The sequence below is a fragment of the Python bivittatus genome, unplaced genomic scaffold (assembly GCF_059951505.1).
Source record: "Python bivittatus isolate LINGU-HERP-01145 unplaced genomic scaffold, Pbiv_v1 ctg000080_np1212, whole genome shotgun sequence".
NCBI lineage: Eukaryota > Metazoa > Chordata > Lepidosauria > Squamata > Pythonidae > Python > Python bivittatus.
In genome coordinates, this window is record NW_028277035.1 from 23,758,908 (window position 1) to 23,783,686 (window position 24,779).

Sequence of the window (24,779 nt, forward strand, 5' to 3'; positions counted from 1 at the left end):
CTCAGTTCCACCCAGTTCTCTCAAGGGCCTTGTAAGCTTGTGGGTTTCATATAGCCATTACATGGAAACTGGATGAGGACACGTGTTTCTTAATACATTTTTGGTTCAAGTAGGAAAAAAAGGAGAAACGTAGCATTGGTTCCAGCAATTTACTACAGAATATCTGAACCAGATGCTGTTAAACCATAATTCCAAGCAATTTGCCAAAATTATGCATCTCCTTTAATGTTTTGAGTCAAAGTTGGGCTATGCATGGTTTGCATTACTTGTAGATATAAACAAAAAATGTGATGCGATTACAACTAATATGAGGCAGATAATGATAAACAGGCATGATTTCACTAACTGCTGCCCTAACTGGAGGAAAATTGCTGCTTTCTCTGCTGAGGACAGCCTGTCATAAAAGAGTCTTCAAAATTGGCTGCATAGATGAAGACATTTCCCACAAGCTGATTATTTATTGCTGTGTAAAAGCATGCTGAGATTCAGCAGATTTATATCTTTGCATCAGGCTTCACAAGGGCTTGCTGGACTCTATGGGAGGACAATCATGTCTAGATCTAAAGAAACAGGGAGAAATGTATAATAGTTTCTTAAGGTAATGCCAAATTTAGACAAGATCATGAAGTAAGGGGAATTTCTATGACAGTGGGGTTCGGAATAATTACAGCAATGAACTTTCCATTGTATGGCCATGGAAAGTAGACAAAGAAACAGTGAGAGAATTAAGATGGACATCTTTGAATTATGGAATTGGAGATGATTACTAAGAGTACCATCAACTGCACTCCCCCCCACCCCCGCCAATCAATAGGCTCTGGATAAAATAAAGACCAATTGCTCTCTTGAGCTGATGATTGGCAAGCAGAAACTCATATTTTGGGCATGTAATACAAGCATATGAGAGACTAGAAAAATGACTGTGCTTGGCAAAATTGAGGCAAGTAGAAGGGAAAACAACAGAAGGCAGATGGACAGGATCAAAGCAATCAATAAAATGTCTTCAAGGACAGGTTGGGATTGTGAGCATATGTCCATATAGTCACCAGAAATTGGGCTGGACTCAATGGCACCCAACTAATAGTTCCTTAAGTAGTGTCCTTCTTTTGAACAATTTCCAGCATGACTCTGTTTTGATACTACACCCATCCTCTACTTCAAACACTGTCTTCACAGTTGTGTGGTTTTGCAAGTGGTTGCAGAAGTTTGCCACCTTAAGTTGTAAAAAAAAAAAAAAATAGGCAGGATATAAATCAGATAAATAAATAAAGGACGACACTACTGAGCCTTCTGACCATCTGGAAGCTATAGATAATATATCCACTATTCAGTATATTCTGAAGTAATAAACTTTGGTAATGGTTTTCTGTTTTTGTCTTAAGAGTACTTATTACATCTAATGTTTAAACATCAGAACTAGATAATATTATTGGAACATTTATTCAAAAACACTGACTCTGGTGTGAGTAGCTGCTTGTGAATAGTGTCACTGTTGATTCACATGGCATTTTATAGATTGTCTGAATTTGAATGTAATTTCCCTCTCATTTCAAGCCATGATTTGTAGTGGATATTCTGATAATGCACAGTGAACCTTATGTTCAGCAAAAAGTCTCCTAAGAAATATATAACAATTTTGTTTGTTAACATGAGATCTTAGTTTATAGTTGGAAAATTAGGCAGATGCTGTTTCAATCACTTTTGTAAACACTTTTCTTTTGTTTGATGTAGGCCAGGCCCCCACTTGCACTTAACACAATGCCTCCCCCGCACCCCATGCCTGAAACATTGCTTTCGTCTCATCCTGGCCTATGAGTGAGGCAGATTTAAACTGTCTTTAGCTGCACCAGTCTTAAGTAGTGTTTTCCTTCACTATCCCATAGCAGCCTCAGAGTCTGTAAAAATCTATTTTGCTTTACTAATCCTGAGGTAAAGGTGAAGTGATCCAATAGTGGGAGTGATCAAAGAGGTACAACTGAATGTTTCAGGCTGATGTGGCATGGTCTCCCTCCTTTTTAGTCCCTAATCAGCCTCTTCCGTTACTCACTCCCTAAAGAACAGGGCATGGTGGCAAAGAATGTGACTGGAGCCTGAAATAGAATAATAGTAAAACAGTGCAGACAAGCTGAAATGACTTAACAATGAAATGGATTCGTCTCCCTCCCTGTTGCCTTCAGAACATAACATAGAATAATCTGCAGTCAGCAGTTGGTGGCTACATAGAAAAAAAAGGAAAGGGAGAGAAATCCTAAATAAAAATGCTTTCCCCCAAGAACCGCTGCCTTCAGTTCAGCACCATTTCACAATTCTTATCTTCCCCTCCCCCTCACATTTAATTCAACATGTTATGACAGGATGAGGTCAAGGAGGAGAGGCAGACAAAGCAGCCTAGAAGTTCCTTTCCAGAGTCCTGTTTTTAGACACATCCTGTTCCTGCTACAGAGCCATGATTGGTGGATATCGTCCCAGCTGGCTAATGGTGTGCTGACAGGAGAGTAGCAAAGTGAAGGAATCAGCGAATCACTTTGCCTATCACACATTGTGCACATAGAATCAGGACAACATCACTTTGCTATGACTTAGAACAGATGTGATCGAGGCAACGGGGACAGCTCATTTCCCGTTGGTATAGTTTCTGCAACTCAAAGATGAATGGCCAAGGGAGGTTAAAGCAGCAAAGATTAGTGGCTACCAGAAAATATATTAAGTATTTCTGTTTCTCATCAGAGCTTTCTAGCAGCTCTGAAGGGCTACCAGATTATGCTGTGTGCCAGTTGTGGTAAGTGTAAATTGTGTGGTGTGTTTTGGTATATATTTTATTTTGGTTGCTACTTCTGGAGCTGATCCTCAGCTAATAGCCAGATAAACTGCTTTATTTTTCATAATTTGTTTAATGTTTACTTTTCAATTATTCAGCTAATAAAGGAAGAAAAAAAACTTGGCGATAAAGCAGTTGTAGGCCAGATTTGATATTTTTTTTGTACTGATTGCACAAAGGTCCTTGTTCAGAACTCCTACAGGATTGATTCCTATGGGAATCTTTTGATTTAGCCAGAATTCACTTCATTCCTTTTTTGTATTGGTTCAATAGTGCCACTCCACTGTTTCTGGTGTTCATAATGTGGCTATTATGGAGCCAAAATTGCTTCACACACACAAACAAATGAGGGAGATATTAGCAAGTTCAGGGAAATCCACCTACTCTCCCAGAACAACAGAAACAAGAATGTTCTCATAAGAGTCATAATGCTTTGAGTTTGGAATTCAGTGCAGCAAGGCAATACTAGAAAAGATACATATTTACCACATTTTAAGATATATTTTTTTACCACACCCAAACAAAATGAAAAACTCCCACAACTCACATGATAGAGAATTTATTGGCCAGGTATGTAGCAGAATGCTGCACAGAGGAATAATATTAAAAATTGTTCAGGTCATCAGCCCCTCTTACTCAGAACATTACCCAGTACATGCCCTAACCCTAATCCTTTGGGGGACTTCTTAGACCAGTGTTCCTCAACCTCAGCAACTTTAAGAGGTGTGGACTTCAACTCCCAGAATTCCTCCAGTCAGCATGCTGGCTGGGGGAATTCTGGGAGTTGAAGTCCACACCTCTTAAAGTTGCTGAGGTTGAGGAACACTGTCTTAGATTACAAAGGCTAATTTGTATCATTGTTTGTCTGTTCCATAGGTGGAAAACACTTACACCCGTGCAATCCCAAACTAATTTCAAAAACCCTGCAAGAGAATTCTGGTAAAGGCTGTCTGTTTTTTTCCCCTTCTGGGAGTGAGGAAAGAGAATACTTGAAAGAGCAAAACTGGAGTGTTACAGAGTACAGTAGCCCACCTATTTTTGGAGCCAACCCCACTCACTGTTTGTTTCAGCACCATTAACTGTGCTACCTCCAACAGATTACCTGAAGGAATGTGATCATCAACTAAAAAAAAAAAAAAAAGCTGTCAATCCCTAGTCTCCATTATGAGGATTTGTAATTTTTCCCCATTGCCACAAAATATACATGCACACAAAGGAAAGACAAATAACACAACAAATACAGAGCAGAGAAATAAAGTTCAAGAGGAACAAACCAGACACGTGTAGACATGCACACAGACATATACACAGAACCAGGATCTAAGATATACGCAGGGAATCTGAATAAGGATCTCTTGCCCAAATTACATAAACTTTTAATAGGGCAGTATATCACCTTCTTTTTTCCCCAGTCATCTTTTTATGTTCTGTCCCACGCTTTCTTCTTCTAGGATCCATAAGAAATCCATAAGCGATACACTTCGGCTTAGAAAATGAGCTTCTATTGGTATCCATGGAAGCTTTTTTCTAAATGTGGTTGGCTTGGGGAACAAGGGAACAATTTGAGGAAGAGTAATCTCTTCTTTCTGAGAAGGAATCCCCTGGAAAATCTACATGCCAGTTACACTTAGGAAGCCACTTCCCATTGGTGCCTATAAAACCTTTCTTTAAATTTAATTGTCATGTGGGCAGAGATGTTTAGGGAATCACAATGTGGAGGGGGGGCAGGGGAGGGTAGAAATGGTTAAGCCCTTCCTCCCAAGCTGTGAAGCCTCCAAATTATGTGCACCTGATATTTAGATTAAGAAGAAAAGCTTCCACTGACATCAACAGGAGTCTCTCTTTTTTCCTCATATATAATTGTTTTTGAAGGGCATATAGCAGGGCTACTGGCTTGTGTGAAGTTTTGTAAGACTTTGTGAAATCTGACAAGTCAGATGACACTTGGGGAGGCTCATGTAAGGCCTGTCCCCAAATGTCCTGGCTCCTTTGTGTAGGCAAGAATAGTTGTTGGTCATGGAATTTCTATTGAAGCAGCAGCTACTACTGTGGAGGGCCAGACAACCACCATCAAATGAGAAATTGGTGTGGAATGTTGCATCGGAGTGGCAAAAGGGAAATGGCAGTGAAGGCACGTGTAGGGCCTTGAAAAATAGTGATAGAGCTCAAGCCCAATCAGCTAAGCCCTAAGCAACACCTCAGGGTAATGATGCTGCTTAAGTAAAATGCTTCAACAGCTAGTATAATTCTGAAGGTACACTACATCTCTAAGTTTAGGATGCTGATAGAAACAAATGTTAGCTCTTAATGCAAGACTATCCTGTCTCCCGACACTTAACTAGAGTGGGGGAACTTGGAGGAGTTATCTACTTTTATCATCACTGAGACTATTTGGGTCATCTTCAAGACATCAGCTGGACTTTATGGCTATCAACCTGAGTCTACTCAGTTAGTACTTCAGGACAACTAGTGATAGAAATCTGGTAGAAAAACACTGACAGCTAACAGTTAACTATTGTCATTATTATGTCAGGAGAAATTGTGAGAAGAAAGCAGCCTTTTGATTTTTAATACAAAATGTTCATTTTGTATTAAATGTTCATATCCCTGAACATTAATTAACTGAGTATCCTTGGATGGTCTGTTAAATTTTATGATAAGAACCAAAGGACCAGTTGAATTGATTTGGCTTGTCTTGGCATTCAAAACCATACATGCTTCAAGACTGGTAAATAAGCTATCATTCTTTTGGGGATCAGCAGTAGAGTAATAAAACCAAATACTGGCAGTATTGCAGACTCAGACAATTAGGAACATTTAGAAAAAATACTATTCCAAGCCCTTATTTCATAATCAAAATGAGAAAATAACTTGGAATTGTTTTCATGCATTTAGGAGGACAATTTAGAATAATTTTTTAAAAAACATAACCATTAAAACATGAACTATAATAAGCGTGGATGTGTCTTTATTTAAAGACAGTGGACAGTGGCATAGAGGAAAAAAAATGGAAACACAGCTAGTTTATTGATTACAAAGACCTCCAATTCAATCAAATTTTATGAGTTCAGCTTTTAAGCTTTTAACTGTTGATTCAGAACCCTGGTCTAGTGATTTTTTTTAAGTGAGTCTATTAAAAACTCACTTAAAAAAAACTTTAAAAAATGTAGGATTTTTTAAAACAGTAACATTTCTAATGCCATAGACAGAGGTAAACCTTGATAAAAGAATGTGTGGTTTTGAACACTCTAAGACTGAATTTGAAATAGAATTGTGCACAAATGATGAACATGTAATTGCTAAAATGTATAAACATTTACTGAAATATGAAAAGAAGAAAAACAAGTAAAAAAATTATAAGAAAATGGGCTAAAAATAAAGGCACTTCAAATTTATGTTGGAAATGTGAACAAGATGAAGGGACATTTTATCATCTTTGATGGAAGTGTAAAAAAGCCAGAAAATTTTGGATATAAATACATACACTAATTCAGAGGATCTTAAAGATTAACATACAATTGAAACTGGAGGCCTTTCTTTTGGGATGGACAAACAGTTGGAAAAAAGTCATGAAATTTTGTTTTTATATGATAACTGCAGCAAGATTATTATATGCACAAAAGTGGAAAGATTCGGCATTACCCGCTATGGAAGAATGGTTGGTGAAAATGATGGAATTTGCAGAAATGGCTAAATTAACTTTTTGATTAGAGAAAAGACAGTATCTATGTTTGTTGCTGATTGGAAGCCCCTTATAGACTTTTTGCGTGAAACAGAAAAAAATGAACTCATGACTTATGGTTTTGATGATTAGAAAAAAATAGATAATAGAAAAAAGAGAGTTTGTTTTAGTAACTATAGAGTAAGAGGTAATTTTGTGTTTGTACTTGTAATTGCTGTAAAGAAAATAGGAAGCTACTTCTTTCTATTTCTTTCTACTTTTTCTTTTTGCACTTCTGAATTTTTCTTTGTTCCTTTTCTTTTCTTTTAACGTTATTTTAGTTCTTGTTAGTTTTTATCTTTTGTTTAAAATTCTTAATAAAAGTATATTTAAAAAAAGGCAGAGATAAACCTTTATTCTATGAAAATTTATAGAAGCATTCTATAAATGGAGCTTAGTGATAGCCATGAGAATATTGCAAAGTGTAAGAAGGCTCAACCTTTAAATATAAATGAAAGTCAAAAGGTTGCTTGTGCCCAGAGACTGGGAGGTGTGGTGATGAAAGAACAAAGACCAGCCAGAAGCCCTATTAGAAAGAAAGAAAGAAAGAAAGAAAGAAAGAAAGAAAGAAAGAAAGAAAGAAAGAAAGAGGGAGGGAGGGAGGGAGGGAGGGAGGGAGGGAGGGAGGAGGGGCGGGTGGGCGGAGCTTGTAACTGGCTTGGAGCTAGAAAAATGCTGACTCAAACTTGAAATGAGCCACCATCCTAGGAACTGGAATGTCCAGAGCTGATTCAGAAATGGCACAAGGACATCTGTGTAGCCAGATATGCCATAGACTATAGCCCATTTCATCAGATGAATAAAAACTCTAAGTTATGAGTAATATAAGCCTATGCTTATTGTTGATGAGATTAGAATAGTGAGAGCACAGTTAACAGAAATGCAGAGGATGGGGGGAAGAATTTCTGAATGCTGCAGCTTTTATGGAGTTCTGGATTGGTTAAAATAATGTATTCTTATCTGAAAGTATATATGGCTTCCTGCTAGAAGTTACTGCATCATGAGACAGGAAATTAGATATAGGGATTTATATTTAACATCCTCAGAGAAATTGTTCCTGCCCTATCTCCTTCTATTAATTTACAGGATAATATTTTAATATGATTTTCAGTGACGTGTGATTCTAATCAAATTAGCAAAAAAATATTGAAGTTGGAATCATAATTTTGGAGAGGAAGTAATTTAATGACTCAAAGGCACCCAAAAAATAAAAAAAGTGACAACCCCTTGTTTATATATTTATTTATTTATTAGGGTGCCCAATTAACTCTAGGCATTGTGCCTGCAATTTCTTGGCAAGATTTCAGAAGTGGTTTGCCATTGCCTTCTTCTTCCTAGGGTTGAGGGAGAGAAACTGGCCCAAGGTCACCCAGCTGGCATCATGCCTAAAGCGGGACTAGAACTCACAGGTTTCTAGCCTGGTGAACTATACCAAACTGGCTTTTTGTATAATATTAAAACAATTTAAATACAAATAAAAGAATATCCAGTGTCCAGAAAAAAACCACAATCTCTTAAAAAGGCCATATAATACACAGTGGGCCTGCCACCCACCCTAACATATTATTACTAGAAAAGTTGTACCTTGTAAATTGTCCCTGGCCATTAGTGTGGGATGGAGTGAAAGATAAGGAGATAACAGGAAATGAGGGCTTTATTGGAAATGTCTGATTGTGCCAAGTGATCTAGAAAAAGTACAGTGATGTAATCTCCCTCCCTAATGCAAAATAAGGCCACTTTTTATTGATTGATTAATTGATTGATCATTCAGTATTTGTCAAGAATGGATTGACTATGGAGGGGAACTACTGCTAGGTGGCTGGGAGATTTGTAATAACTCGGTCAGGTTTTTTGACACCCAGTTGTCTCAGAATAAGATAAAAAGTAAAGATTCCTTAACTGCTATTAACTATGAGCATGTCCATGTTGTTTTCTTTGCAAGAGAACAGAAGTCGTTGGCCATTCTCTTCTTCTGCTTTTCAATTTCCCAATCTAGCCTATAGCTCTGGGTTTCATGATGGTTCCTCAACCAAATGCTCATAAAATCAGTGCTTAGCTGTTTCAAGATCTGCCAAGGTCAGCTAAGTGTCACCATCTGCTGTGGCACTTTTAACTACAGCAGTAACTGACAATTGGTGGTGCCCTTAATACTTTGGGGAGAAATATCTAGGTTTTCTGTGGAGAAAAAAGACAAAAAAAAGGGGGGGGGATTTTGCTACTGAGCACAAATTCCTGGAAGGTACCCAGTTTCTTACTTCTTTGTGCATATTAACTCACTTGAGCCATTATTTTGCAATGGCTAGATTTCATAATTCAGCTTTAAAAAAGATCCTGCCGCTTTTACTTCTGAAATGGTAATTAAAAGAAATGTAAATACCCAGCTTGTCATATCTGACATCTTTAACAAATGAATAGGCAGATGACTGACATAAAATTTCTTAACTATATTTTCAGTGTCTCTGATCATAGGATAATCTTCAGGAGCAAACTACATCCTTGCCAGTGGTTCTGGTCTGAGGTGAACTGGATATGTCTTTATCTCAGAATTATGAGATGAAATGAAGGCAAACAGAATCACCCGCTTTTTACACACTCCTCACTCAAGTTTTCTGTTTGCATCTTCAGGTCTTCTGTTTGCATCCTCTGCATATCTCTGTCTGGACACTTAGATAGAAAGCCTTTCTCCATGGCTCAGTTAAAGCCCTCTCTACCCGTCCTTTTGTTGGCAGAAAACTAAACTGGCATTAAATTTTCTATCCTCACTGCTGATCACTAGCTGACTTGATAGTTTCTGTTTTAGTTGGCTGCCGGATGGCCATGAAATGATTTAGAGCATGCAAAGCCCTTAGATCTCTCTGGCTTTCAGAATGTCAACAGCCAATGGGAAACCACTCAGTAAACACAGCAATGCTATGATTGGTGGAATGGTTTTCACAGAAGGCTAGGCCTACTGATATGAAGGGTGTGTGTGTGTCTGTCCAATAAAGCAGCTTGCTTTACTAGATAGTCCTTCTGCACTCCAGGATCAAGCAATGGTCTTGCAGCTGATCTGCAGCCTGGCAGGGACTGCCTGGGTCTCCCCCTCCCCCTGTATCAGGAACTGAGGTTGCAGCTGATCAGAAGAGTATCAGAAGAGGTTCATGCCACGGTTTGAAGAAGGTGGGGAAGAGGCTTTAGACCAGTCCCTTTGCTGAGTTATGTCTCTTCCACACTTCTGAAGTAGAGGCATCTTTGTCTAAATTCTAAGCTCACAAGCCTGTTAGTCATAGAAAGGCTCAGATAAATTAAAATTCCTTGCAGCTAGGGGTTCTGGAAATAATACGGGTCAAACTGTAAATGTAGTAGTGCTGGAAGATTTTACAATGGCTATTCTTGAAAGAGACAACCTCTTGAACCCATTATTCCTGACATGAGTCCCTTCAAGGTTTTCAACACAGTTTCCAGCATCTGCATTGTGATCCTTGCATCAGAAACCAACAAACATTTCCATTGGCTATATTAGTGTATTTTTCAAATATTCTTATTGTTACATATAGATGTGAGAACATAAGTTGTCTCTCTGAGATGCTTATATTCCACTGAACTGCATAGCTAATAATGTTCTTATCCCACAGATGGTGCTTATTTTTATCAATCAATCATCATATACTAAAACAGACAGCCAATCAGTATGGCAAGCCACATTTAAAATAGGTTCAAATGAAGGGGGTTCCCTTTTGACACTGAACATATTAATATTTTTGACAGAGTGGGGAGGAGAAAGCATATTCACTTCATGCATTAGTAATACATAATTACATATTTTATGGGAAAATATTAATGTACAGTTACTCTTCCTTTGATAGCCCCAGTTTAAAACGTGGATAAGAATCCCCCTTTTGCATGTAAACATGCATTGGAAAAATGATGTTATACATCCCAGAACCAACTAATGTGCAGAAAACAAATGCTACTCATTAAAGCACACTTCTGTTCCCTATTTTTCGGTGTGAACAGATAACACTGTTGGTAGTGATTTTTAGTACTGATTTTAGAGTGGAGGTTGGAATACTGTAATTAATGTGTAGAACAAATACCTGGAGTGTGTAGTATGTTTATTTAGCTTTTCTTAGAATAATAGCATTCATGCCATATTTCACATATTCCCTTTATTGCTACCTTATTTTATGGCGCTGAACTGATGACAGCTTCCGAAGGAAGGCAATAAGGAAAAAGAGATTCGCTTTCCGCTTTGCTACTTCACCTAAGATTCCCACTGAGGCTCTGGCCATACAGTAATTGCACCCCACCTCCTGTCTCGCCCTCTCAGCCTATAATCAAACCTTTCCCCGTTCACTCGCATGCTCGAGCGCCCGCCCTACAGTCCCTTCCCCTCTTTTAATTTACCCAACGGGTGCCGGGCAACGGTTCCTCCTGTGCTATGGGGGATTGTCTGCAACTCGGAGCCACCCCCTTCCCCCACCGGCTCAAATGAAAGCCGATCGGCTTGGCAGAGCACGTACCGCACGCGCGGCTGCCAAGAAGGAAGGGGGGAAGCAGGAACCGGCTGGGTCCCCTTGTCAGAGGTACGCCGCACAATGGCGTTTAAAAGCACGTGGGTGCCCGCGGTGGGCTCGCCTTCCCCTTCTCCGTGTGCAACCCCGAGCCCGCCCTTCATGGCGACACACCCCTTGGGCTCAGCCAATCGGGAGGCGGAGACGTGCCGCTGCCCAGCGCTGAGCCGCCCTGTGGCACCACATTCTTTCGTGCCTCAGCGTCTCTCCGGGCAGCTGTTGAGGCCGTGCGCCCAAGGACGGCGTGGGCTGTGCTGGGTGCGCGCCAGGGGGGCTGCAGGCGAGGGGCCGACTGGAGGTCGCCTGCTTCTCCGGGAGCGGCGATCAGAGCGCGTGTTCCGGGGAAAGCGGTATTAAAAGCTCACTTCCCTGACCACCATTCCCCGAAGGTGCCAGAGAGGGCCTTTCCTGGAGCCTCGATAGCTCGTTCAACCTAGCGAACTGTGGACTCATCCACACAGCCTGGTCCACATCTTTCCTCCCGCCCCTGCGACAGTGCGTTGGTTCGAAAAGTGCTGCTCCCCACAGCTCATCTGCACAACCGCCTTGCCCCTGCTCCAGGATGCTCTACTTACATTTTATAGAGAATATAGATTTTCTCATATGGAAGCTTCATCTCACAGCCAGACCTCTGCTGATGCTAGATCAAGGTGATTTGGCAGGAAAGTGATGTTTTCCATAGAAAAATGGGAGAAAACTTCCCATGCAGACATTCTAGATCTCACCAATGAGGAGTCTCTAAAAGCTGGTTATCTGCTGGGCTCCAATTGCCCTGCTGCAGGTCTAGCCCTTTCCTTCTTACATGAAGAATTTTGTTAATTTCCCAAGGGAAAAAAGCCATTTCTGGTTGAATCGCCTTGATTTGGCTTCAGCCTGCCTTAGCAGCAGGCTAGTAACATGACGGTAGCTCCATTATGAGAAGAAGTCTTCCAGAAATAGTAAGCAGGCTATCTAGAGTTGGAACAAAGAAACTATGGATGAGAGGAATAGCTTAGTAGCCTAGAGCAGTGACCTAACTGCAAAGCCAGGCTGGAATGGGAGATGGGTGGGAAATCTTGTCTCTCCTTAGCATTTGTTTTAAACTGTACTTTCCCAGCTGCTAACTGCTAAATGTGTTGGGGCTGCAGCTTCCAGAATGTGACAGCCCGAAGCTAACTGGGAACCCTGATAGCTGCAATCTCAACATTAGACCAGAGATAGTTGTCCTCTTTGTCTTGGCGAACGAATGGGGTGACAGCCTTTTTTTCTCCTGCTCTTAACTTTGGTACAAACCCTTTTCTGCAGGGTCATCATGTTGTTCTCTTCATCTGAGCTCCAGCCCACATCTGAGGCAGCCTTACAGCGTCGATAGCTGGACTGGTGTCAAAATACTCCTTTCCCCCTTATCCCAACATGGGATTTGCCCTGGATACAAATGAATGAGTTTTTCTGATCATTCCATCAGTGGCACAATGATTATAGTAAGAAGAGAAAACTCTTCCCAGCTGCTACCACTTAACTTAGAAACAGAAGAAACAAGAAAAGGGGGAAGGGGAAGGGCAGCTAAAGACAGAGTCACTTTCAAATATGTATAATAGCAGCTAAGAGGGAAAGCTGTGAGTATGGGGCATTTTCCCACAGCTAAGTTAAAGTGCTATCCATCTGTCCTTGCATTTTCAGAAAACTAAACAGGGATATAATTTACTTGCTGATCCCAATCTTGCATCTCCTGTCTCTGTCCTGGGTTATCATTGACTGGTGAGGCCTGATTTCATGAGGGTTATGTGTGCAAACAACACAGTCAAACTCTCTGATGTGCTGGACTTCCCATTTCCGAATGTCACCACCTGGTGGGAAACCTTCTGTGAAACAGGATACATAGTGATGTGGGGACAGGGCTTGGGAAAGTGGCTGGTTCTGACAAGTGACTGATGTACATCTTCTGTCTTACTATGTACTTCAAACAAAAGCACATCTGTCAACATTGAAAATTGCATGGTAATACAGGAGAGCTGGCTTTCCGAAACCCAGCATCCTGCTGCACAGCTGTGTGATTAGCATTTTTTTAAAAACTTGGGCTTAGTGTTCCTTCAAAACTCTTAAAAGAGCAATAAACCCGCCCTCAAAACAAACCAGCTGAGGATTGGGTACAGTTCTTTCCTCTGATAGGAAAAAAAAATCATGGTGGGACAGGAAAGTGTGGGGACCAGGCATTTTCCACCCTCAGTGGGTCTCCAGATTGTTATACCAAGCCAGCAGTCAGTGAAGAGTGTCAAATATTATATACCTTGAAAGTGTCATGGGTTACTGTCAGTTTATGCCAGTTTGGTCTAGTGCTTAAAGCACTAAACTAGAGAGCAGGAGACTGTGAGTTCAAGTCCCGCCTTAGGCATGAAAGCCAGCTGGGTGACTTTGGGCCAATCACTCTCGCTCAGCCCAACTCACCTCACAGGGTTGTTGTTGTGGGGAAAATAGGAGGAGGAAGGAGAATTAGGTATGTTTGCCGCCTTGAGTTATTTATAAAAATAATAAAGGTGGGATAATTTAAAAAAAAAACTTTAAAATGGATCAGCTGAGGATGACAATCATGTCTCATTTGATGCTGAGGACTAGATGAAGATAATGGGGACATGTGAAAATAAAGAGATTGATAGCGCATGTTAGTACTGAAGTTAGATGTGAGTGGGGAAGGGTTCAGAGGCGAAGAAAAGGGCCCCGAAAAGACCGAGTAGGAAGGCATGGAACAGATTGAACCAACAGCCAAGAGCCCTTGTCTTGGTAAGGACAATGAGAGGGGAAGTAAACAAGAAGAAGAGAGCCTAGATGACATCAAGCGATTACCAATTAAACAAAGAAAGAAATACTAACTGAAACTGGAGCTAATAAAAAGAGAGAAGCCAATAAAGCAAGTGCAGAAGAGCAAAGTATAATATTGGTGCTGGAATAATGAGCAATACAATTAAGAGATGAAAAAGAGGCAAAAGCAGAAAAATAGCAATAGTGAAAGCAGAAACAAAAAAACAGGGATCCATGCACCACTATGAAATGGGCAAGCAAATTGAAGCAATGTTCCACAGCAGGACATGTGTATTTCTATTTCCTTAACTGTTGGAGGAGATTTAGTAAAATACAAGAAAGTCATGCATGGAAATAACATTGGAGCTAAAGGAAGTTTCATGGTGCACTTGATTCCTGGTGTCTTCATGGGCACATCCATACAGTTTTTTTTTTTAAGCAAAAATACAGAAGTAGTTTATTACTGCCTTCTTCTGGAATGATATTTTAAAACTTCTTCGCCTAGCCTGCAGCCTTAGGTACTTGCTCTATTCTCCCATCTAAGTACTAATCAGGTTCAACCCTGTCTAGCTTTTCAAAAACCATCAAGATCGGCAAGGTGCCTCCATCTAGCTGGGCCAAACCTCACTTCTAAAATAATGAGAAATATAAAACAGCTATAATAATAACATTAAAAGCTTTGTAATGATGAGGGGGCTTGCTTCAACTTCAGAGGTATTTTGTTCCACAATATGCAACATTAGGAGTAGGTGGTTACATCAGTAGCTCAAGCTCAAGCCGTGCAAGGTGTGATATACCATCAGGAGCTCTTTCAATTGCCGTCAAAGAGCAACCAGCAAAGTTGTTTAACATGGAAGTAATGCAGGACCAATGAACACCCCCTGCCCTGGCCCAGCTGTCACATTTTGGCCCAACTGCGATTTCTGACTGTTTTCAAGTGTCCACCCCCCACCTCAAGGGTGCATTACAAGTACTGAACCTTGAAATTAACTAGCACATGAGTCATGAATTAGGTTGGTAGGGACACACAATGTTATTAGCTGAATATTCACTGCCATAGAAGTCATGAGGCTGTACAGCATCAGTGCTGGATCCAGGAGGACTCCACCCCAGACTGCAAACCTGTTTCTTAAGGCATGTCATCTAAAACAAGTATGCCTCCCACTTTCTGAAAACCAGACCCCAGGATCAAAAGCAATGTATATGCTTCAGTTTATTTTCCCACGTCCAGTCCTTTAAAGCAGAGAAAGAAAGAAAAAAAAGGAAGCTCTGGAAATGTTCAGCCTTGAGCTCCTGGAAATATAAAGAAAAGAAGAAAGAGGGGTTAAAAGAGTTACCTTCTAAGTTTTGCATGTGGGAAAACAGAGGAATATAAATATCCAGTGTGAGAGAAGAAAAGATAGATGTGCAGAAAATGGCAAGTAATACATTTTGGATCAGCTGAATTTAAGATTAAGAGAAGATTCTGTAGCAGCTACAGAAATAGAAGTAAATATTAGTAAGAAAAGGTAAAGATAAGAGATAAAGTGCATGATTCAAGCATGTGATAGAAACTCAAGCTTATTTTCTGAAAGTTTACTGGTTTCTGTAACTGAAGATGGGGAAGGAAGGGAAGAGGAATGCTACATGGTTCAAAGCAATCCCTCTGATTTCTGAAATGGTCCTCCATCCATCTACTGGTTCTTTTCTACAGGGCCTATCTTCCATCTCTAAGGTGCCAGCTGTTCCATTATTTCCCTGGCATTTCTGTGTTCTCTGGCAACAACTTTAGATTCCATCAGATAATCAGATGTCTAGACAAAGTGATAGACCTTTGGCAAATGTTCCCAATTTCTTCATCTTGTGTGATGTAACATGGTAAATAAAATAAAACTGTGGTGGAACACAGGTTCCCTCATAGTCAGTTCTATGATAGTCAACTTTTAAAGCAAGTGTGCAAGGTCAAGGCTAAAGCAAGGCAATTAAAGTATGACAGAGTGTCACTCCAGTGCACAGAAGAGTAGAAGTGCAGTTCCAGGAGTTGATTAGTAAATGACCACAGTGCAGGAGGTTAGACTCAAGTGCAGGGCAAAGTCTGCATTCCATAATCCCATTTTACAACCCACTTAGACCATTTGCAGGACTTTGCTTATACAGTAACAGAATATTGAGAGAAATGTGTGCAGAGACAGGAGGAGGAGAAATAATTTTTTCTTGAGTTCTGTAGCTCAGTTTGTATGAGAAACAAATGCTTTTGTGCAGCCACTTTAAATTTCAATAATGTTCAAGATTTATTTTTCAAAATATAAAGCATTGTTTTTGCCGTAAAACAGGAAAAATGGGATTTAATCATTAAAAGACTTGGCTCTGAGCTTTTTGGCTATCACTGGAGGAAAAAAGCCCAGTGATTGGTGAATTCTTAGAAAGCATATTTAATGGAGGAAAGAGAGAGTGTCTATGAACCTTGGAGTACTGCCAAAATCTTGAGTAGACAGAAGCTTTTTTGGATTTTGCAAGGCAGAACAATGTATTGATTGGCTGACATTTTCTGAAAGCCTATTCATACATTCATTTGGAAGGTGGAAAGTTCACAGGCAAAGACCCGGTAATGTTGATCTGTGCTAGCTTCTATGTGTATATCTTCAAGTTATAGCATCAAATAAAATCATAATCATTTACTTGTGATAATTAGAATATTTTCAAGTAGAGGTTGCTTTAGAAATACACTGCCTTGTATAAAAATATGGGGTGGTGCACTCGGAGACAAGACTCTATCATATCCCGTCAATGTATTTCAGTCTAGTAGAATACCTAAGACCCTTTCCATTTCTTAATGCAAATTAATATTTAACTCTTTATGTTAACTTTGATAGGCATCCAGTTCAGTTAAATCATAATTGGCCTTTTTTTTTCTTTGAATATACTGTAATTGAAACATGGATTTTATGTATAGTGCACAAATTAGCAATAGAACTGATGGAAGGAAAAAAAATATCTACAATCCTTGAGACTTCCAGGATGGATACATACATACATACAGTGCTCTCTCTCTGTATATTGATATATAAGTAATCTCAATTTCAGTCAATGCAATCAAATTAAATGCATTACAGTACTACTTTATTACATTAATTACAAAATTAATTAACCTTAAAGTGAACACATGTTTGTTAGCTGGAATCTATGTATGGTCAGAATGCCTGATAACAGGACTGCTGAAAGTGTCTTTACTGATAAGACAACAAATGTAACAACAAAAAGGGTGTTCTATGGATATGTTTACATTAAAGCCTTGGATTTTTAATATGAATTTGTGTTTAAATATACAGTAAATGTTTAATATTATATTATCTCAAATCAATTTTATTTTCTTATGCTAGTGCAGGGGAAAATCAATGTTATAAATAAAATGAGGGGATTATTGGGGAGAGAGAAACAGCAAATAACTTATTGCTGTTTGATTTAGTAGCAATTTTAGCACAAAAATTGTATGTCTCAACTCAGAGTTCCAAAATTATCCATGTCATTTCCTTGAGGTTGGTGCAGACTTAGAATGTGTTTTTCCCACCATCCCTTCATTAGGGCAGGGGTCAAAATTAAGATTCTCACCCCCATTTTCTGAAATCATTCCCTTCCCCCTTAAGAGTGGCAACCACAGTGAACAAATGCTCCCAAATCTGATTTCAACCAAGGTGTCCAGGACATTTGGGCTGATGTTATCAAAAGAATGTCAAGAGTTCTTGTGAAAATAACCTTACAAAGCTTTGGCATGATGGGAATTTCCCTAGATGGGTGAATTGCCTAACTCTTCCTTGTGTTGGCAAAAATAAATAAATAAATAAAATAAATAAATAATAAATAAATAAATAAAATCCAGAGAAAAGAGAGGGGCATTCTACCGGCTATTTCCTGTAGAATGGGACAATCCAAACTGCAGATCCACTTTTACTTCGCCAGAATGGGGCTGCTGCATCTCCACCAAGATGCCATTTTGGAGTTGTGCAAATCTTTCTTACCCATTTTCCAAAATAATTCTGCCTGGAGGGTCATGGAGCTCTGCTCTCCCTCAGTATGGTTGGCAGAAAAGGCACCTGGAGGTTGGACTTTTACAAAGTGGAGGGAGCAGTTGGGAAAGGAGATGCGATGACTGAAAACACACACACACACACACACACACACAGAGGAGAGGTGGTCTAATGGAACTGACTAGATGTTGGCAAAAATGCTAGTGCAACAGAACCTCTTACTGAAAGAAGAAAATGGGAAGTGCTTGAAAATGAGAAAAATAGGGAATCTGGGCACAAAAGCTGAGACCAAGTTTGACACAATTTATTATTTTCATGATGCAGCAATGCAGAAGAGTTGGGCTGTTATGACTATGATGGCGCTTCTTTGGAGTTGTACAAAGGTGGAAACTCTTCCCTGAGTAAGAGCGTCTGGAGGCCTAGGTAATTTTGCTCTCTTCTCCTCCACCTGGCTGGCAGAAAGACTGCATGTCAGTGGGAGGCAAAGCACTTTAGATTTTAGATACATTGAAGTTTGGATGGACAATGTCATATTAATGGGGATCAATTATTTTTATTTTGATACCAAAATGATAATACAAGACTGTTTAAATCCTGGATTGGTAGTGAGATGTGGCCATGTTGTATGACTGAGGGGTAATGCTGTAGTAGTCATCATATTATGATGGCACTTTAAACTGCAAGTGGGCTAAAGACCTCAGTTTAGAATGTTATCTAGTTAAAATATATGAACTCTAATTTTCAGTTCCATTTTTAATATCTATGTTTCCTTGGGACTCCAAGGGACAAGATTTCGCCTGTTGTAACCTCAGAACAGCCCAGTGACTTCCAGATATGCTGAGCAGAAATGCTGTTCTTTCTGCTGGGTGTCAATAGATCTTCTGCCCGAGTGAGCTGAGAGTGAGAGAGACTCCATGGCTGCCCTCATCTTGCTTTGAGGAACTGTAGCACACTAAAATATCATGTAGCTTTCTTTCTCAGTAAGCCTGGGATCAAAAAAAAAAAAAAAAAGCCATAAGCAAGAAAGACAGGAAATGAGTGTTTTTGTGGGACAGCACTATAATTGATATTTAATGGCTTTTACTGGAGGATCCGTCTGACCATCTATTTTTCTTCCCCCTTCGTCATTGTCTCAGTTCTCATTTTTATAAGCATTCTAATGCATAGAAACATCAATTCTGGGCATATGTTCATGTCCCTGGAGTCTTGTTCAGATATTTAGTGGAACATTTTCTAATTCAAAAGATAAACACTTCTGTTGGGCTTGTGGGGCGGAAATTGTTTTTGTCACAGCAGGTGTTGCCCATTAGTTCTACTTGAAGAGAACATCTGAAGCCAGACTTTGAATGGGATGCATAACTAAGCCCTTTCCTCACTCAGAGAGGAACTACACTTAAGCCTCTTCCTTGCTGAGACCGGGCTTCCTCCAGGAAATGTTTGGTTGTGCAATTCTCCACCTTCTTCACCTGCCATGCAGCTCTGAGATTTCAGCACTTCCCAGGCATACCATCTCTGCTTTCTGCAGAAGACCAAAGTGATACGGAAAAGCTGAGAAACTGAAAGTGTTTGAGCTTTCTGCCCAACCTGTGTAAATTGCAATCCAATGATGGTATCAGAACACCAGAAACATCTGGATGAGATGATCATACTGATTAAATTTGGAGTGCATAGCCATTGGCCCTGCTTGGACTTTTAGTTAGGTGCTGAGTTTCTCATTCTAGGCCAGGCCCAGTATTCTCGATGAGTAAAGTCTGGCTTAGAAGTTGGAATTTATTTTGCTCTGGAAGATGTTATGCTTTCCCTATCAGGTTTATTGCATGAGCTGGCTCTTTAAACTTGTTCCTGATTGCCAGGGACAGAAATAGCAAGACATGCATTTGTATAGTTGGGTTCACGCAACATATATAGGACATTTCCCCACTAGTGACTTATAGCTTCTCATTGTATCACCTAACCATCACTGAAATGAGATAAAGTCCGTCCTCATTACTGCTATTGTGGTGCAACAATGGCTAGATGACTCTAGAAGGTGCTATAAATGATCTAAGCCCAAATATGGTTTGCTTATTGATGACTCACTGTGTTCTGTGAATCCAAGCAATGTAATCTGTAGAGTGTGATATATAGTTTAATGGGATATGTGACACTATAACTGAAACAATAAATGATGTTTAAATAATGATCAGTGTTGTATTAATTCAGTGTTATGTGATACAGAAATTCATCCTGTCCCAATTCATTCTGTTTGGGCAATACAGTAGTTATCCATGCCAAGGCTATGTCAAGTCTTGGCTATAGGCTGTTGAAGAACACCAGGAGGTTTCCAGGGATGCAAAATGCAACAAGTGGCTGATTGGTCCATATTATTAATATCATAATACACAAGTACTGAAAGACCTGCACATTTGCTAAATTATATTTGTGCTTTTGTTAAATTGTTGATTTTAAAGCTTAAAGTCCAAAATAATATAAATTTGGCAGTCTAAGGGATTGCTTGGATGGATGGATGAATGAATGAATGAATGAATGAAACATCTGGCTGGTTATTAAAATTAAGAGAAGAAGCTCTGTTGAGGGTACTGCTGATAGAGAACCATTACTGGGTGTATGGGTATTACTCCCAAATTATGGGGGGCACCTTCTCCAGAACTATGATTCATCCTCATCTTTCTGGACTTCAGAAAACATTAAAACACTCATGTTAATGGTGGCTTTGCAATAATTTAAAATAGTGTTTTATTATTATTTTTTCTTGTTTTCTTGGTTTTATCTTTGGTTGTATCATTTTGTAGTTCTGTTGTTTTATAAATATGCTCTGGACAGAAAGGCAGGCGATAAAAGGAGTAAACAAACAATTGACATTTCAGATTTTTGGTGGATTTTAGCAAAGCAAAAAAGTGATAAAGCTATTATTGGTGAATAAATATGTATGTATAAAAAGATATGGATCACATAATGTAGTCATTCTAGACAGGGAATATAGCTATCTTGGAGTAAAATAAAAAGCAACAGAGAAAACAAAAACAGAAATTGTTTGTGAAAGGTACACTTGGAGCTTCCTGTAAATACTAAGTTTCCCTTAAGTCTTTGAACTATTGTTATGATGTCAGGCCTAGCCCAAGAACAACAGTGAAACAGTCCAGTCGAGTAAAGTTCCTTTATTTGCTTACACCTTATAGACAGAATCTTGCCAGACTAAATCTATACTATTGCAACTAGTGGATATATCCTGGGATATTCTAGAGGGTGGCTATCCTGAACCTCTTTAGCTTCCCACACTCCCCCTGTGGACTGTGTTGTCTCTTGTCTCCTTTCCCCTCCTGGAATGCACCCCCTCCTTCCTGATAGCCTTGATCTCTCACATCACCCTCCTCTTCATAGATACATTCCATCACATCTGGTGACAGAATGTTCATAAACATTTTTACTGTCAATGCCTCCACCAAGAGGGAATTGATTATTTTATGTAGGTGTAGTAGTATAAGTATTTTAACTGGAATCTGATTTATCTAAATTAAAGAAAATATTTAAAATGTTTCCCTTGTTTGGGTCTTTGTGAAATTGTTTGTATCAGCTCTTTATTGATGTTCAGATGTAATTTCCAATGCCCATTAGAAATGCTGTGGCCATTCAGGTCACTGAGAATCTACTTTTTCAGATGTAATTTCAAATTGCAATGTAATATGTTGCTATAGCATATTGTTCATGTTGTATTTCACCAGTTTTACTGTGCTTAATTATAGGCACATGAAAAGAAATTAAACCACTACTGCTATGTAACATACTCACAGGTTATATTCACATAATATGCTGCGGGCGAGGATCTATGGCAGACTAGATGTCCCTGAAGGAGCGGGGACAGCATTGTAGTAGAGATCAGCAGCCAGATGGTGGTTTCTGGCTGGCACAGTCTTTCTGGATAAAGGAGAGATCATGAGATCACCCACTTGCACTCCAGACAGCTGCTCCTCGTAAATAGACTGCAGGAACTGAGGTTTTTGCAGTTCGCTCATGAGTTGAGTGGCTGGGAGTTGAGGGATTTCAATCAAGCTCACAGCTGTGATGCAGCCTATATGGACATAAGATTCACAAAAGCCTTACTTTCTTAACCACTTTAGGATGTAATCAATTTATAGCTAAAGAGAGATTTTCTGAATGGCAGGATAAGAGAAATTTACTTGGTGAGTCAACATTCTTTCTGGATTAAAAAAAGGGAAAAAAGGGGGGGCTTCAAAGATTTAAAAACTTAGCAAAAAGCTTAACAAGGATTGGATGTAAGAAAGTTTAAAAGGGATAAAAGGGACAGTAATTTTGAATTTTTGGTGAAAGTGCTTTTGAACAATTTGAAATTAAAACAGATAAGCAGACCGGACCTTCACGAGAATGTTATTTGTTTACTATTAAAGAGTGCAAACAATTGGTGGTTATTAGAGAGTGTGCCCCCACTCTCATGGCCTTCAGGAAAGGGGTGAAATCCTGGCTGTGCCAGAAGGCCTTGGGGCCAGATGGGGGCTTGCACCAGTGGCTTGTGGGGTGATTGACCTTGCCCCCCCTTGGTCATCTTGAATGTTTTTAGTATTTATGTATAGGATTTGTTTTTTATACTAGATTTTAATGGATTAATTTTTTATTATTTATGGGGTATTTTTAATTGTTGATGGGGTTTTTGATTTTAGCTGTGAGCTGCCCAGAGTCACCTACTGGGGGGAGATGGGTGGCATACAAATTTAATAATAAATAAATAAATTATATCCACAAAGATGGAAAGATTTGGCAATACCTACAATAGAGGAATGGTTGGTGAAGATGATAGAACTTGCTGAAATGGCCAGATTGACTTGTTTGATTAGAAAAAAGACAATATCTATGTTTATTGCTGACTGGAAACCCTTTATGGACTTTTTGCGTAAAACAGAAAAAATGAAATTATGCTTTATGGTTTTTATGATTAGACAGGATAGATTATGGAAAGAAGAGATTCATGAGGTACCTTTCGATTTGTATTTTAACTGTATTTTTATATATCTTAATAAAAGTTTTAATAAAAAAAAAGAGGTACCTTTAGAGAAAGAGGTAAATTTATAATTGTACTTATAGCTGCTGTAAAGAGGATCAAAAGCCACTTCTTTGTATCTTTTTTCTTTCTTTTCTATTTTTCTTTTTCTTTTTCTTTCTTTCTTCCACTTTTAGCTTCCTCTTTGATTTCTTTTTTTTCCTTATTCTATATTAGTTTGTATTGGTTTTTACCTTTGTTTTAAAACTCTCTCTCTCTCTCTTCACATAATATGCTAAGCTAATCTTAACACTTTGATGCTGTCCAGTATCTACTTGCTGGCCAACAATTCCTTCTTTAAATATAGATATAAATATAAATACCCCCTCCCCCTCCAAGTTCAGATGACACAACATTCATGGTTCAGGTAAGCTGTCCAATCACAAACGTTAGCTACACATTTTGTAGCATGCTAAACTTAACCTTGGCTTAGCATATTGTGACATTCAGGTCACAGACTTGTAGAATCTGTCATTCTCCTTATGTCTATATCTCTTCTAGTAAAAATTATTCCTCATAGTTTAATATAATTTCTTTATAAGGCAAAAATCAAAATACTGGAAAACTTTGTAATTCTAGAAATGTGAGGATTTTGTGTTGAAAATGTCTGAGTCTATGCCTTTCATTATATGAATCAGCAGAAGAAACACTTGAACCATTTTCAAAGTATGGAAAAAGGAAATGAACAAAATAGGGAAAATAAGGAAGGGATTGGAATGGTATGTTGCTAGTTCCTGATGGGCACAATAACCTGGTTCCCTTTTGGGAAATAAGCAGGAGAGAGTGCTTCCAGATGAAGGTTCCAAGAACAACACATCAAAGGCATTGTTCAAAATATTCCATCTTTCTCTCCTTAGAAGGAGAGAAAGGAAGGTGGGAAAAGTGATGGGAAAACATGGGAGGGTTAAAACTGAAAGAAGATATTGTCCGGGCTCCTTGTAAAATTCTGTGCATAAGGCTGGGCGATGGCATGATAAGAAGTAGGAACAGAATGAAAGGGTCTCACTGAGTTCTGCTGATCACCAAATCTTTATTACAAAGTGTTTTGTACCTCAAATGAAAAGCACAATACAAAAAAAATGTATTATTGGAATCACTAACGTGGCTGTTTTAGTGCTCAAATAATCTAGAAAGGAATATGGACTCAAATTTTATGCCAGCTCTTTCGGTGCTTGTTTGCTTCTTTTTGGGCCACTGCTGATCAGTACAGCATGCAGATAGTGCAGATCTAAAATGACTTAACAGTCATTCAAAGTTATCAGCACACTCATCCAATGATAAATTCTGGGAACCTCTGAAAAGAGCCATAACAATTTAATTGGTCTGAAAGAATTTGATTCTGATATACTCCTAGATCCAAGCATGAGTTAGGGTTAAATGGGTTGGATTTTGAATAAATCAAGCTTTAATTTTTTAAAAGTTTTTTTTAATTTTAAAAGTTTTTTATTTAATTTTTTTTTATAATGTTTGCATTTTAATAATCAATTTTTAATCTTTTACAATGACTGTTTTTACCCATTTGTTATTTTATTCAATTGTTGCATGCCACCCAGAGTTGCTTTGTGAGATGGGTGGCTATATAAATGTGATTGATTGATAAATAGATAGATAGATAGATAGATAGATAGATAGATAGATAGATAAATAAATAAATGCCATTGGAATCAATGAATCAACTTTGTTATGATTGTCCTCTAACTTGGCCCCTTCAAATACGGTGGACTACAGCTCTCATAAGTCCCAGCCAATCTGGTTAGGGAATTAGAAAAATTGCTGCCCAGCACATCTGGAACAGCATAACTGGTTATCATGAATAAATCTCATTGATTTCAGTAGGAAGTAATCTTGACTAATT

At 38.9% G+C, this 24,779-nt stretch overlaps 1 long non-coding RNA gene across 1 annotated transcript in view; it reads left to right on the forward strand.

Annotated features, from left to right (window-relative positions):
• The first annotated feature begins 2,552 nt into the window (after positions 1-2,552).
• Positions 2,553-24,779, forward strand: part of LOC148216643 (uncharacterized) — a 33,522-nt gene continuing 11,295 nt past the window's right edge. Inside the window, exon 1 of the long non-coding RNA XR_015795053.1 lies at positions 2,553-2,779. This is a non-coding gene — a long non-coding RNA (uncharacterized LOC148216643). The remainder of the gene's footprint in view (positions 2,780-24,779) is intronic.